The sequence below is a fragment of the Schistocerca americana genome, chromosome 4, assembly GCF_021461395.2.
Source record: "Schistocerca americana isolate TAMUIC-IGC-003095 chromosome 4, iqSchAmer2.1, whole genome shotgun sequence".
Classification (NCBI taxonomy): Eukaryota; Metazoa; Arthropoda; class Insecta; order Orthoptera; family Acrididae; genus Schistocerca; species Schistocerca americana.
The window spans coordinates 247,031,156-247,047,979 of record NC_060122.1 but is presented as its reverse complement, the minus strand read 5'-3'; the positions used below and the strand labels follow the sequence as shown (position 1 = coordinate 247,047,979).

At 45.5% G+C, this 16,824-nt stretch overlaps 1 protein-coding gene and 1 pseudogene across 2 annotated transcripts in view; both read right to left on the bottom strand.

The window, feature by feature from the left end:
- Positions 1-16,824, bottom strand: part of LOC124613225 (protein cycle) — a 996,167-nt gene that overhangs the window by 81,973 nt on the left and 897,370 nt on the right. The gene's annotated exons all lie outside the window — the stretch shown is intronic.
- Positions 12,043-12,160, bottom strand: LOC124614285 (annotated as a pseudogene).

The following is a 16,824-nucleotide window of genomic DNA, read 5'->3' as shown; positions in this document are numbered from 1 at the left end:
AGGTTTCACCCTCAGCACTTCCACTATCACTAAATATATATGTTGTGAAGAACCACAGACATTTCGCCATTTTATGCACTTCGTTTTGATCAAAGTGCACAAAATGGTGAGATGACAGTGGTTCTTCACAAGGCAAAACCATGAATATATTTAGTATTAGTGAAAGTGCTGTTGCTGAAATATATCACATATGTGTAGAAGAACATGAAGAATAGCGTACGAAACAAAAAAATTGAACACTGAAGACGCTTTAGAATACAGCGAAACGTGTTTGGTCTTAATTAGAGTTTATTACAGTCACAAAAGACAGCATTTAACCTACATGACTTGCATAACTGAGACTGCGGAAAAAGAAGGCCGAAAAACAAAGAAGAAAACGTGTCTTTTCCTTGATGTTTTTATACATTTATTATCATCATGTAGCTTCCTATAATAATTCCACATGTTTTCCGCTATTCTCCAATGCTTTCATCTTTCTTTGGCTAACATTCAATCATTCTGCATTCAGTAGGTTATTCATCCCATTTAGCAGGTCCTGTAATTTTTCTTCACTTTCATAGAGCATAGCAAAGTTGTCAGCATATATTATTGACATCCTTTCACCCAAAATTTCAATCCTATTTCTGAACCCTTATTTTATGCCATCACAGCTTTGCCGATGCGCAGGTTGAAGAGTAGGAGAGAAAAATTGCATTCTGGCTTACACCATTTTTTATCCGAACATACACTATTGGCCATTAAAATTGTTACACCAAGAAGAAATGCAGATGATAAACGGATATTCATTGAACAATATATTATACTAGAACTGACTTGTGATTACATTTTCACACAATTTATGTGCATAGATCCTGAGAAATCAGCACCCAGAACAACCACCTCTGGCCGTGATATACAGCTGCCCATGCAGCTTCAACACGATACCACAGTTCATCAAGAGTAGTGACTGGCGTATTGCTCGGCAACCATTGACCACATGTATTCAGTTGGTGAGAGGTCTGGAGAATGTGCTAGCCAGGGCAGCAGTCGAACATTTTCTGCATCCAGAAAGGCCCGTACAGGACCTGCAACATGCGGTCGTGCATTATCCTTCTGAAATGTAGGGTTTCGCAGGGATTGAATGAAGGGTAGAGCCACGGATCGAAACACATCTGAAATGTAACGTCCACTGTTCAAAGTGCCGTCAATGCGAACAAGAGGTGACCGAGACGTGTAACCAGTCGCACCCCATACCATCACGCCGGGTGATACGCCAGTATGGCGATGACAAGTACACGCTTCCAATGTGCGTTCACCGCGATGTCGCCAAACACTAATGCGACCATCATGAAGCTGTAAACAGAACCTGGATTCATCCGAAACAATGATGTTTTACCATTCGTGCACCCAGGTTCGTCGTTGAGTACACCATCGCAGGCGCTCCTGTCTGTGATGCAGCGTCAAGGGTAACCGCAGCCACGGTCTCCGAGCTGATAGTCCATGTTGCTGCAAACGTCGTCGAACTGTTCGTGCAGATGGTTGTTGTCTTGCAAACGTCCCCATCTGTTGACTCAGCGATCGAGACGTGGCTGCACGATCCGTTACAGCCATGCGGATAAGATGCCTGTCATCTCGACTGCTAGTGATCCGAGGCCGTTGGGATTCAGCACGGCGTTCCGTATTACCCTCCTGAACCCACCGATTCCATATTCTGCTAACAGTCATTGGATCTCGACCAACGCGAGCAGCAATGTCGCGATACGGTAAACCGCAATCGCGATAGGCTACAATCCGACCTTTATCAAAGTTGGAAACGTGATGGTACGCATTTCTCCTCCTTACACAACGTTTCACCAGGCGACGCCGGTCAACTGCTGTTTGTGTATGAGAAATCGGTTGGAAACTTTCCTCACGTCAGCACGTTGTAGGTGTCGCCACCGGCGCCAACCTTGTGTGAATGCTCTGAAAAGCTAATCATTTGCATATCACAGCATCTTCTTCCTGTCGGTTAAATTTCGCGTCTGTAGCACGTCATCTTCGTGGTGTAGCAATTTTAATGGCCAGTAGTGTATTTTTCTTGCTCTCCCTTTATTATAGCACCTGGTTCATTTACATCCACTGCATGACAAAAATAGCGTAGTTCCCAGGAGACATGGTCGGATGCCAATGTAATTTAATACACATACACACCATCGGCAGGCATGGAAATGATTATAAAGTTGCAATTCTCTGCGACAGGTAGAAAGGGCCTCAGAATGCATTAGTGTTGCTCCTGTTTAGTGTGGTCGTTCGTGTTTAGTGTAGTGAACAGGCATGGTAGGGTACACAAGGGGCGTGAACAGCGTCACATGTTTAGTGATCACTACGAAGAACACGGAGATGCCGAGCTCTCATGTTAAGACAACGTTATCAGCACCTGGCATAGTTTGAAGCGTCCTCGTTGTGGGTCTCGTTTGGCCGAATGGTCTAATCGTGCGAGATCCAGGTTTAGATCCGGTGTTGAAGACACTGTACTCGTGTTCAGGTTGATCAGAGTTCGAATCCCTGTCCGGGCATCTAGTTATTCCGTGATTTCACTAAATGACAGGACGCTCGAACTGAAATGCAAAATTCGTTCCTTCTGTTACGATCGCCGGGACGCAGCTGCTGCATTAGCTTCAACTTGTAGGCTCCATATGCAGTCGTTGTTTCAGAACATGCCTCCCCGTCGTTTCAGGAAGTTTAAGTTCCTGGCCTGCCCGTCATGTGGAGTTCCGAGGGCTCCGTGTGAAGGCATCTCGGGTACGCTCTACAGTTTCATCAGACGTGCTTGGCCGACCGGTGCACTTCTCTTCGCAACCAGCTTCCACGATTTTGGTATACCTGTCATAAATCGGATGTAACAGTGGCCCGATGTTGAATTGCATGGGGATGTGAGGATAAGTATACTCGTCGTCAAGGTTCCAGTGGACCACGGCTGACCACGAAAAGGGAGGATCGCCATGCTGTGCTCAAGACACATCGTAATCCCTTCATATCCGAATGTACCATCCGAGAATAAGAAATGGACTCCCTGCAACGTTCTATGTCATACTGCGTCAGTGGACGGTGACCAACAGCTGCTAGACTAGGGAATTACGATTCCACGCGAAGGCTCTCGTTAACACCAGACCATAAATGGCTGCGTTTGGAGTGGTGCCATGACTGGGAAGCACCGACTGCTGATTAATAACGCCGCATTGTGTTCAGCGATTAATCAAAAAATGGTTCAAATGGCTCTGAGCACTGTGGGACTTAACTTCAGAGGTTATCAGTCCCCTAGAACTTAGAACTACTTAAACCCAACTAACCTAAGGACATCACACACATCCATGCCCGTGGCAGGATTCGAACCTGCGACCGTAGCGGTCGCGCGGTTCCAGACTGTAGCGCCTGGAGCGATTTAGGGAAATCACGGGAAACCTAAATCAGGATGGCCGGACGCGGGATTGAACCGTCGTCCTCCCGGATGCGTGTCCAGTGTCTAACCGCTCGGCCACCCCGGCCGAAAGCGATTGGTTGGTTGGTTGTTTTGGGGAAGGAGACCAGACAGCGAGGTCATCGGTCTCACCGGATTAGGGAAGGACGGGGAAGGAAGTCGGCCGTGCCCTTTGAAAGGAACCATCCCGGCATTTGCCTGGAGCGATTTAGGGAAATCACGGAAAACCTAAATCAGGATGTCCGGACGCGGGATTGAACCGTCGTCCTCCTGAATGCGAGTCCAGTGTCTAACCACTGCGTCACCTCGCTCGGTCCGGCAGCGATTAATCACAGTTTTGCATTACCCCAGATGACCATAGTGGACGATTATGGCGACGACCTGGGTAAAGGTCCAATTCTTCAGTGTTTTGGATAGTCTCATCGGTGTTACTCCTGGTATCATGGTGTGGAGCGCCATCAGGCATGCCTTAAAGCTGCAGACGGTACAAACTGAGAGAACTTTGACGGCGAAATGGTACGTCCTGATATGATACCTCTCATGCGACATTACCGTGGTGTCATTTTTCAACAAGGCTATGTTCGTCGACGCATGGCATATTGTCTCTATGAACTGCCTCCATGTGCTGAGCCGGCAGGGGTGGCTGAGCGGTTCTAGGCGCTACAGTCTGGAACTGCGCGACCGCTACGGTCGCAGGTTCGAATCCTGCCTGGGGCATGGATGTGTGTGCTGGCCTTAGGTTAGTTAGGTTTAAGTAGTTCTAAGTGCTAGGGGACTGATGACCTCAGAAGTTAAGTCCCATAGTGCTCAGAGCCAGAGATGATGCTGAGTTACTCCCGTGACCAGGAAGATCCCCAGACTTCGCTCTCTGACGTCAACTCTCTTCCAATGGCAGTATCCAGATTATCATGGACCGGTTACTAGAGTTGTGGGCCAACTTGCCTCACGAGACGATGCAATGCCCCATCCGAATCACTGCATGCTTCTTGGCCAAAGCGCGTGTAACTTCAGTGTGGAACCACAGAAATAGCGTCACATACCCTCTCAATCCGTGATGTTTGGATTCGTTATCTTCACTTCTATGGCAGGCAGTGTATTTCCCTACTGTGTAAGTGGTATTAGTATAACATCCCATTTGAATATGATCTTACATAACACCTTATTTTATCCTGTATTTTATTTCGCTTAACAGATACCGGTGGTGCCCAGCTGAAGAGAGCAGTGAGAAGTTTCTGATGCGTTGACGGGCATAGCTGTTCCGGAATGTGCAAATGCGGTTTGATTTGTTTTGGTTTATGCCTGAAGAGCACATTTGGGAAGTTCTAGATTAATTTTTACTCAACTCTTAGCGCTCGACCAGCGAGACAGCCCCGTCAGCTAAATACTGTTTTAGACTCGCACGTCGGGCATCGCCCGATCCAAGCTTCAATTCGCATTAACTCGTATGTCGGGGCTCTCGCCGCCGTGTTTCTTGTACTGAAGTTTTCTAATATATGCCGGCAGCGATATAACTACGACGAAACGCTTCTAACACATACTGTTATTGGTTTGTTTTCGCGTTTCTAGTTCATTCCGAAAGCGGTGTTCGTAACCATAACAACAAAAGCGGGGCACTTAAATGAAAATCCTAAGGCAATACTGTAGATATTGGATGAAAGTATGAGTGGTATGAGTGATCTGAGCGATGACAAACAGTAATTGTAGTTCACAAAACAGTGACAGCGAAAATACAGAAACTGATGAGAGACGAACTCCCAGAGTCTACAAGTAGTAGTGACACAGAAAAAAAACTAAACTCCGTCCGAACAGACCACGAAGGCCCAACGGTACCGACCGGCCGACGTGTCTTCCTCAGCCCACAGGCGTCACTGGATGCCGATATGGAGGGGCACGTGGTCAGCACACCGCACTCCCGGCCGTTGTCAGTTTTCGTGACCGGACTAGTGGAAAATGAACAGAGCTTCGCTAAAACCCAATTTCACTGTTCTAAATGGATTTAAACCCCCTCTTCAGCGTCCTGACGAGGTACTGGATATTTTTAGTTTATTTTTCAAGCATGAACTGATAAATGAGACAGCAAAAAGTACAAATCAGTATGCTAAGATTCAAATAAAAGAAATGGACCGCTGAAGCAGAGATCGATCGGAAAGGTTGCTTTCGATGAAAGCATTCTTAGGCGTAATTCTGAATATGGGCATGAATCCTTCGCCTGATATTCAGAATCACTCCAATGAAGAATGGACACAACAGTGTTGATTTTATAAAGAAGTATTCAGTCGAGAAAGATTTTTTCAATTTTTTTTCCGGTGTTCCATGCTGAACCAATTGCAAGACGACCTGGAACTGTCACAAGAGGGTCTAAACTGAAACCTATAATGCAGTACTTCGAAAAAGTGTGGATAATTTTACATTCCAGGAAGGCACATAAGCACTGATGAGAGCACTGTTGGATGCCAAAGGAGCGTCATTTTCAAATTTTACAATCCGAAAAAGCCAAGGAAAGTGCGGCATGAGGGTCAAACAGCGTATTTTGCCGGATTTGAGTCACACACTGGAGCAACTACTACACAGGCATTGCCAAGACCAGGAACTCCATTTACATGTAGCGTCGTTATGCAGTTGTAAATATTACGACTGCAGTGGCAGTACATGGAGAAAGAAATCGAGAGGAAAGAGTTTAGGTTTGTAGTTCGACTTCCGTTTGATCCTAACAGTATTTATGGCATCTAACGCGGCTTTGCTATGACGCAGCGTTGCATCTTGAGGGCGCTGTGGCAGATGAAACTACTCCGTGACAGTAAACACAACTGCTTAGGAACCGTCAGTACCTCTCAAAGTATTCGGCGCATGTACCTGGCAGAGATACAAATGAAAAGTATACAAAATAACCTGTTTTAGTTATGGGAGCTGGAGTACTGGGAGCGAGCACCCGAGTGCTGCACAGAAGTTTGCTTTAGTGCCATAGTAAGCACCCAAGTCTCCATTCGTGTGAAATGAAAGCTGTATGCCAAACTGTGCGCAGCGCTATTTGCACAATTAAATCAGCTCGACTGTTGTGTTCGGTAAGTCTGCCCAAGTAGACTAATTAATTTTGTTTCTTTACAAAAGTTCAGAGACCCAGATCAAAGCTCCGCGTGGCTTCCAGGGCACTTTCACGCCCCATTATTGTAACTACGCGCCGCGGGAGGGCTTCTGCGGATTGCAAGTTTACCCGAAAGGAGGCCATTTAAAAATCGGCGAAATATCGCAGCGGCAGGCGGCGCCACCGAGTAGAGGGAGTTATTCGCATAGCTGATAAGTTTGTCGCAGTAGCAGCAACAATCTAACCTCATATCAAAGCTAAAATGGATTAAAGCAGATGTAACAGCAACTCTTGTTTCATCAGGGAGATACAAAAAGAAAGAACAGATTTCAACTGTGTATCGCAGACAAACCCGCTGCGCATGTCACTGGATAGAGGAAGGTTCAAAGCTCTGACAAAGCTGCGCTGTTGTGTGTTTGTAGCAACATAGTGAAATTATTCTTTCTGTTTGAATATGCGCGAAGCAAACCGAGTGCTCAAGTGCAACGTGCATTCCGCTGTCGATCCAGCAAGAAGCCACCTCTGCGCAAGAAGATTTATGACTGTTGCTGAGAATTTTTCCGGGTTTATGGCCGTAGTCCATGGAACTCTTCCATCCCTGACGTTTCGTCCAAGGCTACGTTGGACATCTTCGGAGATGCTCCTGGTTGTGCTGAGTCTTGTCGACTGACGAGTCGGACGTCGAAGAGCGGCCTTAATACTGTGGAAAGTGGGCGTGGTCTGGATTTCGCGTGATAGCAGAGATAAACCTTGTCAAAGATAAAATTTTTTAACTATCGATTGTAGTACGTCAATCATAAAAACTTCTCATCGATTCTGTAGCGCCACAGTCCATATATCACTGAGTTTCATGGTTTCTTCTTTTCTGTTAAAATTATCCCCATGTTTATATATTCCGATGGCTTCTGTATATAGCCGTGGACAAACACATACACCCATGCCCGAGAGAGGACTCGAACCTCCGCCGGGAGCAGCCGCACAGTCCATGACTGCAGCGCCCAGAACGCTCGGCTAATACCGCGCGGCTCAAGTGTTAATCAAAAACTTTTACAATTCGCAGCACAGATTTTTACCAGTCAGTCAGTCGAATGTTGCAAGAAAGTTTGACATTATTAAAGTGTATTAAAGTGTGTTTGCTCTCATTATAACAAATTACAGTTCAAAAGAAAGCAGGTGCTGAGTAGAAGCCGACCTCGGGGAAGATAAGCTGGGATGTACGGACACGTGAATCAGTACTGATCCTACAAATTCTCTTACAAGATAGTTTAAGGAAAGGCAAACCTACGCTTATAGCTTCTGCAGGTTGGGAGAAAGATTTTGACAATGGCAACTGGAATACACTCTTTGAAATTCTGAAGGTAGCAGTGTCACGTTACAGGGAGCGAAAGGCTATATACAAAATGTACAGAAACCAGACAGCTGTTACAGGAGACGAGGGGCACGGAAGGAAAGCAGTGGTTGAGAAGGGAGTGAGAAAGGAATAAAGCTTACCACCGATGTTGTTCAGTTTGTACATTGAGCAGGCGTTAAAGGAAAGTAAAGATAAAAATTTGAAGAAAAATTAAAGTTCAGGAAGAAGAAATAAAAACTTCGTTTGCCGATGACATTGTATTTCTGTCAGATACAGCAAAGGACCTGGAAAAAAAGTTGAATGGAATGGACAGTGTCTTGAAAGGAGGATATAAGATGAACACCAACAAAAGGAAAATAAAGATAATGGAATGTAGTCAAATTAAATCAGACGAAGCTAAGAGAGTTGGATCAAGAAACACTGAAGATAGTACCTGAGTTTTGCTATTTGGGCAGCAGAATAACTGATGATAGCCGAAGCACAGAGGATGTAAAGCGTATAGTAACAATGACAAGAAAAGTGTTTGTGAAAAAGAGAAATTTATTAACATCAATATTAGATTTATGCGTTAGGATGTCTTTTCTGAAGATATTTGTCTAGAGTGTAGCCTTGTATCGAAGTGAAACGTGAACAATAAACAGTTCAGTCAAGCGAATGGAAGTTTTCGAAATGTAATGCTATATAAGAATATACGTTGCCGTCATCTTTAGGTGACACCTGTAGAATGAGCGTCTTCGCTACATCGCGGCTCCTCTCCACTCTTATCGGTCCCCATCCTCACTATCCGACCTCACGCCGCATCGTTTGGAGTGGTGGCGGAACACGATCGCCGAATGGTAGGCCGACGATTTTCTGTCCTATACCATTCACGTACTGAAAGAGGACTAAGACGATTGTTTGCATGCCTCCTAATTTCCTTTACCTTATTCTATGATCCCTATGCAAGACATCCGATGGAGGTGGCATTTTCTAAATCGAGTGCACCCTAGAATTTTCTGATACGTCTTTTACCGGGACGTGACTTCGGAAATTATTATAGGTCTCACGCGTAGCCCGTCTCACGGTTCCACGAGTGCCATTCTGAAGCAAAGGAAATCGAGAAGCCCAAGCGAAGCTGGGAATAGTGAGCGAAGGTCGCCCATGCGCTGCGCACAGACGGGGCGGGAGTTATTCCGGCGTAAGGGGGCCAATGTGTGGGCGGAGGCATCGAAGGAGACGGCGGGCGACTACTAAGATTGGCGACGGCCCACAGGTGTGACTTTGAAGTGCGCCAGCGATTACTTGGGCCGGCTTTGAGTTAGCCGCGCCAATTAGCAAGCAATTACGTGGCGGCAGCCGCGCGGGGCTTCCCCAGTCACTGCAGCTAACAGGCGCAAGCAGGGCCGCCAACAGCCAAGTGCCAAACCGGACGAGGTCTCCGCGCCGCCGTGACGTAACGCCAGTACCCGTCGTCGCAGTATGGGGATTCCCACGTGGACCTAAGGCGTCATCTGCGCCTTCCACCCCTTATCTCTTTCCCGATGCGGAAGTCCACACCACCTGAATTTCCTGTTGTCGTCTGCGTTCCTCGTTCAGGGTGTAGGCATAAACGTCGACTTTTTATACAGATTTTTCGTATGTTGAATCATCTGTTTAGATGTCTTGATCTGCTACTTCTATTGGTCTATATCAAGGGTATCGGACACTAGGCCCGCGCGCCGCAGCTGACAGTTAAGGTTATTTGTGCGACCCGACCCGCCTATGTAACGTTAAGTAAATATCGTATCACGTTACGCGCAGGCACACTAAACCTACCAGTGAATATTTTGGTAGGCGACTGACACATGACAGCCCAAAGAGTATAAAAGTTTTTAAATTATCAGAAAGGAAGTTTTCTTTGTTCTCTTAGATTTACACACTACATCTAGAATCAGTACCTGTTGAAATGCATATGGAGGTAATTCACGTCCAATGTGTCTGAGATTAGACGACAAAATTTAGTGATGATGGCATATTATAACGTTGTAAATACATCAAAAATGTTTTGCATCACCTCGGTTCCAAGAGTTTCGGAACCTGTACAAAAAATTGAAAGAGAGATCAACATAAACTTAATTCCGCCCTTTTTATTGCTCATGAAAACCACACATTGCATGTTGTACCACCATGCAGCGAGACCTTCAGAGGTGGTGGTCCAGATTGCTGTACACACCGGTACCTCTAATACCCAGTAGCATATCCTCTTGCATTGATGCATGCCTGTATTTTTCGTGGCAAACTATCCACAAGTTCATCAAGGCACTGTTGGTCCAGATTGTCCCACTCCTCAAAGGCGATTCGGCGTAGATCCCTCAGAGTGGTTGGTCGGTCACATCGTCCATAAACAGCTCTTTTCAAGCCATCCCAGGCATGTTCGATAGCGTTCATGTCTGGAGAAGCAGGGAACCTCCACCTTGCTGCACTCGCTGGACAGTATGTCTACGGCGTTCATCCTGACCAGGTTGCCTCTAAACATGTCTCCAACGATTGTCTGGTTGAAGGCATATGCGACACTCATCGAGGAAGAGAACGTGATGCCAATCCTCAGCGGTCCATTCGGCATGTTGCTGGGCACAACTGTACCGCGCTGCATGGTGTCGTGGTTGCAAAGATGGACCTCGCCACGGACGTCATGAGTGAAGTTGCGCATCATACAGCCTATTGCACACAGTTTGAGTCGTAACACGACGTCCTGTGGCTGCACGAAAAGCATTATTCAACATAATGGCGTTGATGTCAGGGTTCCTCCGAGCCATAATTCGTAGGTAGCGGTCATCCACTGCAATAGTAGCCTTTGGGCGGCCTGAGCGAGGCATGTCATCGACATCCTGTCTCTCTGTATCTCCTCCATGTCCGAACGACATCGATTTGGTTCAATCCGAGACGCCTGGACACTTTAATTGTTGAGATCCCTTCCTGGCTCAAAGTAACAATGCGGATGCGATCGAATCGCGGTATTGACCGTCTAGGCATGGTTGAGCTGCAGATAACACGAGCCGTGTACCTCCTTCCTGGTGGAATGACTGGAACTGATCGGCTGTCCGTCTAATAGACGCTGCTCATGCATGGTTGTTTACATCTTTGGGCGGGTTTAGTGACATCTCTGAACAGTCAAAGGGGCTGTGTCTGTGATATCCACAGTCAACGTCTATCATCAGGAGTTCTGGGAACCGGGATGATGCAAAACTTTTTTTGATGTATGTGTTTCCCTGTCAGGTTTGAAAATAGTCGAAAATCTGCCTCTGAAATAGTTTCCGTGTTTGGAAGTGCTTACAGATGTAAGCAGCTCTTATCAGTCATGAAAGGAAATAAATTTCCTGTCAAATCCGAAATTACAGACATTCACTGGTTTGAAAGTAATTATTGAGAATAATGATTAAAACTCTTATGGCTGTTGTAGCGCGTCATTGTGTAAATTACTTTCATTATAAACTGAAAAACGAAAGTTTCGACCGTATTACAACGGTCTTCCTCAGTGCAAGACTGGTGTTGGTCGAGGAAAGGTGGGTGTATTTACTGTAGATGCTCGTGTCAATACGTATTTGTGAAACTTGATTGGCCCTAAAATGTAATTGGCTAGACACGGCGAACGGAAAAGGGTAGGAAAGAAGATACCGGTAGGCTAGCAGGCTTGTAACTGATTGACGACAGTCTGCAGATCAGCGCTTGGCATCCGGTGGGTACGTTTCCTTCCTGGTGTGCGTGGAAATGTACCAACAGTTCCAATATAGCTGTTTGTTTAGGCTTTCGCGTTCGTGACCGGTCGCGGCCCGGTGGATGTGGATAGCTGGCAGTCAGGACGCCGGAAGTTTGTAGCCGTCCTCTCTATCGATGTTGTCAGGTAGCTTAATAACTTCAATCGCCTCTCGTATTTTGCGTTGGCGTGTCCATCACTCTTTCGCCAGCACACGGTCTTCCTGGAACGACATAGGCTGTCCACAGTCACGCCGGTGTTCCGCCACCGTTTTAATATGGTCGAAACTGTGATTTTAAAGCACTCCGCCACGAGTGGCCCACCGGGATCATCCGACCGCCTTATCATCCTCAGTGGAGGATGTGGATAGGTCGTTTTGATGGTATTCTTGACCGAAGCCGCTACTATTTCGTCGAGTAGCTCCTCAATTGGCATCACGAGGCTGAGTACACACCGAAAAATGGCAACAGCGCATGGCGGCCTGGATGGTCACCTATCCAAGTGCCGACCACGCCCGACAGCGCTTAACTTCGGTGATCTGACGGGAACCGGTGTATCCACTGCGGCAAGGCCGTTGCCTGACTGATTTTTCCGTGTATAATTAAAGTAATTTATCAAATGACGCGGTACAACACCCAGAAGAATTTTAATCTTTATGACACTGGCCTCAGAGGCCAGTTATACTGAGAACAAGTTTTCTCCCGAAATAGGGAAAATAATAATATCACGTCATGGGGAACAAATTTTGTTAGAGATAATACGTTCGCTGATGCTTCCCGGCGATCTACGCGTCTTTATGTTCTCGATACGCGCCATAATGGCGGCAGGACGCAGGCATTCTGCGACGCGCGTTTGCAATGTGTGTTGCCTTTAATCCAGTCATCTGCTCTACGTGGAAGGGGGTACGCCGACCCAAAGTTCCTCATCTTTTCTCCGCTTAGAGACACTCGAGACTTTTTTGTTGAAAATCAATATCAGTTTACTAGGGTGTAGTATGCAGCACACGTGACTAGCAGCCTGCTAGCTTGGTGAAGTCTGGCAGTGCCGGACACCTAGCGTCACCAGCAAATGTCAACAAACATTTTGTCTCTAACAGGAGCTGCTCCTGATGACGTCATATATCACCCTTACTTTGAACGTCGCAGAACTTCTCTAGGCACGGTCCTATCAGAGGTTGGTATGCCACTGCCTTCCTCCAACCTTTGAACTAATTTAAGCAGCCACTTATTTAAGAGGCGTAGTGTTCAAAAAATGGTTCAAATGGCTCTGAGCACTATGGGACTCAACTGCTGGGGTCATTAGTCCCCTAGAACTTAGAACTAGTTAAACCTAACTAACCTAAGGACATCACAAACATCCATGGCCGAGGCAGGATTCGAACCTGCGACCGTAGCGGTCTTGCGGTTCCAGACTGCAGCGCCTTTAACCGCACGGCCACTTCGGCCGGCAGGCGTAGTGTGTAAAGTGGCTAATGAACCAAGATGCAACTCAGCATTTTTCACGTTAACATACACTACCAGATGTGAATGAAAAATGACTGATATTATATTCTAATTAAATAACAAAACAGTTTACTGTTACTGCCATAGTTAGTCTTACCACAAAAGTTACCATTTACTTTCCTTACATTACTCGATTAAAACTAAATTTATAGCCATTTCCAAGTTATTCTGCAATAAACACACACACTACAGCGTTATTACAATATCAGAGTCCACCCCCGGTAGTTGAGTGGTCAGCGCGACAGACTGTCAATCCTAAGGGCCCAGGTTCGATTCCCGGCTGGGTCGAAGATTTTCTCCGCTCAGGGACTGGGTGTTGTGTTGTCATCATCATTTCGTCCCCATCGACGCGCAAGTTGCCGAAGTGGCGTAAAATCGAAAGACTTGCACCAGGCGAACGGTCTGCCTGACGGGAGGCCCGTCACACGACATTTACATTTATTTACAATATCAGAATTTACACCATTAAAAGTCGTAGCGAGTATTTGTTAATAAGCGGAACACCATTACTGTCCTTACTAAGTTAGTTACACTGCATATCACAGTACATCTCAAGAACAACATATTCATTGTTTAACCACACAGGAATCATCATGTCAAGGTCACTTACATGGCATTTCAAACTATGAGGTGAAAGGATCATGTAAGTTGACAGCAATTTCACACAAGTGTCAAAGACAATTCTAAAATGAAATCATATGTAAAATACACATTCGGCAGTTAGGTCTTCAGCAGCGTTGTGGGTAACAGAATATATGGTGTACAAACTTTACTAATCGTCACAGGTTTTCGAATAGGAAACTGGATTGATGATAAAATCTTCTTATTCGTTAGGCCTCATCACGTTTCTCTTCGAAGTATTTCAACCGTTAACGTTTCGATTCTTATGCTGGGACCTTCTTCAGGATTCCATTGGTGTCCCCTGCGTAGCTAAAAAGTGCTCACTGTGAAAAGGTATATGAGCTGACGTAAGGAGAAAGAAGATTTTATTATCAATGACAACGATCAGGAAAGTCTGTAGACTTACATATGTAACAGGATCTTCATTCTTTTATAGAATGGCAGGAGTAGCATATGTAATCCCCATAAATAAGGCAAACATGCTAAATGTGCTAAACAAGTTCTGCTATATTTTGTCCAAATCCAATAAACTCCTGTCACAAGATTTAAAATACTGAAAATAACAACGTCCAGTATTTCCCCACATTGTCTTCTGAAGTGTAACAGGTAAGGTGGCCAGGGCCAGGAAACAGTCCAAAGAAGAACAAGCAGGCTAAATACTTAATATGCTAAGATTCACCGAAAATATCTAGAAATCTTTTATCCTGCAGTTCAGTCTGCCAAAGATGTGCATTATTTACAAAGTCATTACATGATTATTGTCTTTGATTCTCGTGCAAGGTCCGCGATATACGAGCGATAAATGACAGCAGTCTCAACAGGTTGCGCGAGCTGTCCGCTAGAGATCAGAAACTATGCGAGTAGGACTCGGATTTTGAGGGTTGCATAGCTTACAATTCAAGGCGCCGCTATTACAACACTGCTGCCTTCCTTCCCATTGCAACTTTGCGTTTATGACGAGTCTGAGAACAATGGTGCTGTAGTCGTTCTCTCTCAGTGAAGCTCATAATGGTGTAGCGCAGAGTTAGCACGGAAGTTGACCGCACCAGCTTGCTGCTACAATATAGGTCTGACAGAGAGAAATGACCGACTGTCAGGATCAGATGGTCTCTAACGAAGCTGTGGTTTTTGAAGCTGTGGAGAGTGCAAGATCCGGCCGCGGTGGCAAACGGTTCTAGGCGCTACGGTCGCAGGTTCGAATCCTGCCTCGGGCATGGATGTGTGTGATGTCCTTAGGTTAGTTGGGTTTAAGTAGTTCTAAGTTCTAGGGGACTGATGACCTCAGATGTTAAGTCCCATAGTGCTCAGAGCCACTTGAACCATCCACTCCACAATGAGAAAAAATATGTCCTCCACCAAACAAAAACAGGGTACACAACAACATCACTGCTACGCCCCCAAAACCAAGAAGTGCGCCATTTGTGTATTCATGGCAACTTGCGCCTACGGGCTAATAAAGAGTTAGTGGGCTATCATTCATTTCTGTAACATTTTAGAAGATTGCTGTAAATTTATTTTAATAATTAATCAGCATTTAGAGAACAAACTTCGTCCTCGTGTCCTTTATGGTGTTTCGGCAATTTCGTAATTGCAATATGTGTTGCTGGACTCAATCCAAACAAACACCACTCACCACATCTATCGCGCAACGTTCTGTGTCAACGGAGAGCGTTGGTTTGTTTCCCATTACAAATAAAACGATTTTTAAAGCAGAACTTTACGTGTCCGCTCGACAGAGCGTCAGCCCAGTTTGGTCTAGAGTCCGTTTTATCGATATGCATTAACAGAGACAATGAAACAGGATGAACAGTCAGTACTTCAGCAGCGCTTCTGCATGGCAGTAGTAGTCAGTGTAGGCGAGAGTGGTACAGCCGCTGCTGCAGTACTGGTTATGCTTGGTGTTATACTGTCTCTGGTAACACATATCGATAAAACAAATATCACACTGGGCTGATTTGTGACCTCCATATCGAATGCACACCTATAATTATACTTTAAAAATGATTTTGTTTGTAACGGGAAACAAACTCACACTTTCCGTCCACACTGGATTTAAGTGAAACGACTACATGAAACTGATCACGGGTAAAGGAGATGCCAGACCGAGGTTCATTAGAAGAACCCTCAGGAACTTTAGTCCCTCAACAAAGGAGGTAGCTTACAAAACCCTCGTTCGACCAATATTGCCTGTCAGTCTGGGATCCGTACCAGATAGGTCTACCAGAGTAAATACAGAAGATCATAAGAACACAAACATGTGATGAGTGGTACTTTTTTTGGAGTGATTCCAGGTAGACATTACAAAAGTGTGTGTGTGTGTGTGTGTGTGTGTGTGTGTGTGTGTGTGGAGCTGCTGCTTCAAGTTCAGTAAACAGCAGCGTTATTCAAATTACGAGTACTTCTAGTTATTTCTGCTTCCTGTCTAACCCCCCACCAACTCCTCGGCAGCCACCTCTAGCGGATCGAACGATATAAAAGTATATATGTGTATACCTATACGTATACCTATATACATACACACAGCTGGATCCGCCAGAGGCGGGTGCCGACGATATGTGGGTGGTTAGACAGGAAGCAAAAATAAGTAGAGGTACGCGTAATCTGAATGACACTGATGTTTACTTAACTTTGAGGCAGCAAGTCCGAGAGAGTCCTTTACATAGGCAAAGTCGTTATAAATAATCATAGTACACAGAAACTACGAATAAGGCTGCTAATGTACTCGTGGAACTCCGCTGTCAAACAGTGGCTAGAATGGTGCTGCGTCTTCCATAATCCATCTCGGTGGTGGCGCTACTTGCGCGTACAGCGGCTAGGAAGAAAAGTCCGCAGTTGATTCTACATTTTTTTCACTTGTTTTTGTATGTCCATCCTTTTGACAGGAGGCCTTGGGGACGATGGCCGTTTACTATTAAGAGAAAAAGAAACGCCTATAGCCGTCTCTACGATTTTATTTATTTTGTAGCTACCAGCTTCTTTTACCTCTGGAAATTACTTGTTCCAGTGAAAAATGCTATGCTAAGTTATACCGTAGTTCGGCCTCCTCGTTAAATATTAGGCCCCCTATTACCGAGGTGTGCGTCAGTACACATATCATCTACAACATTCCTTGTGAGTCAT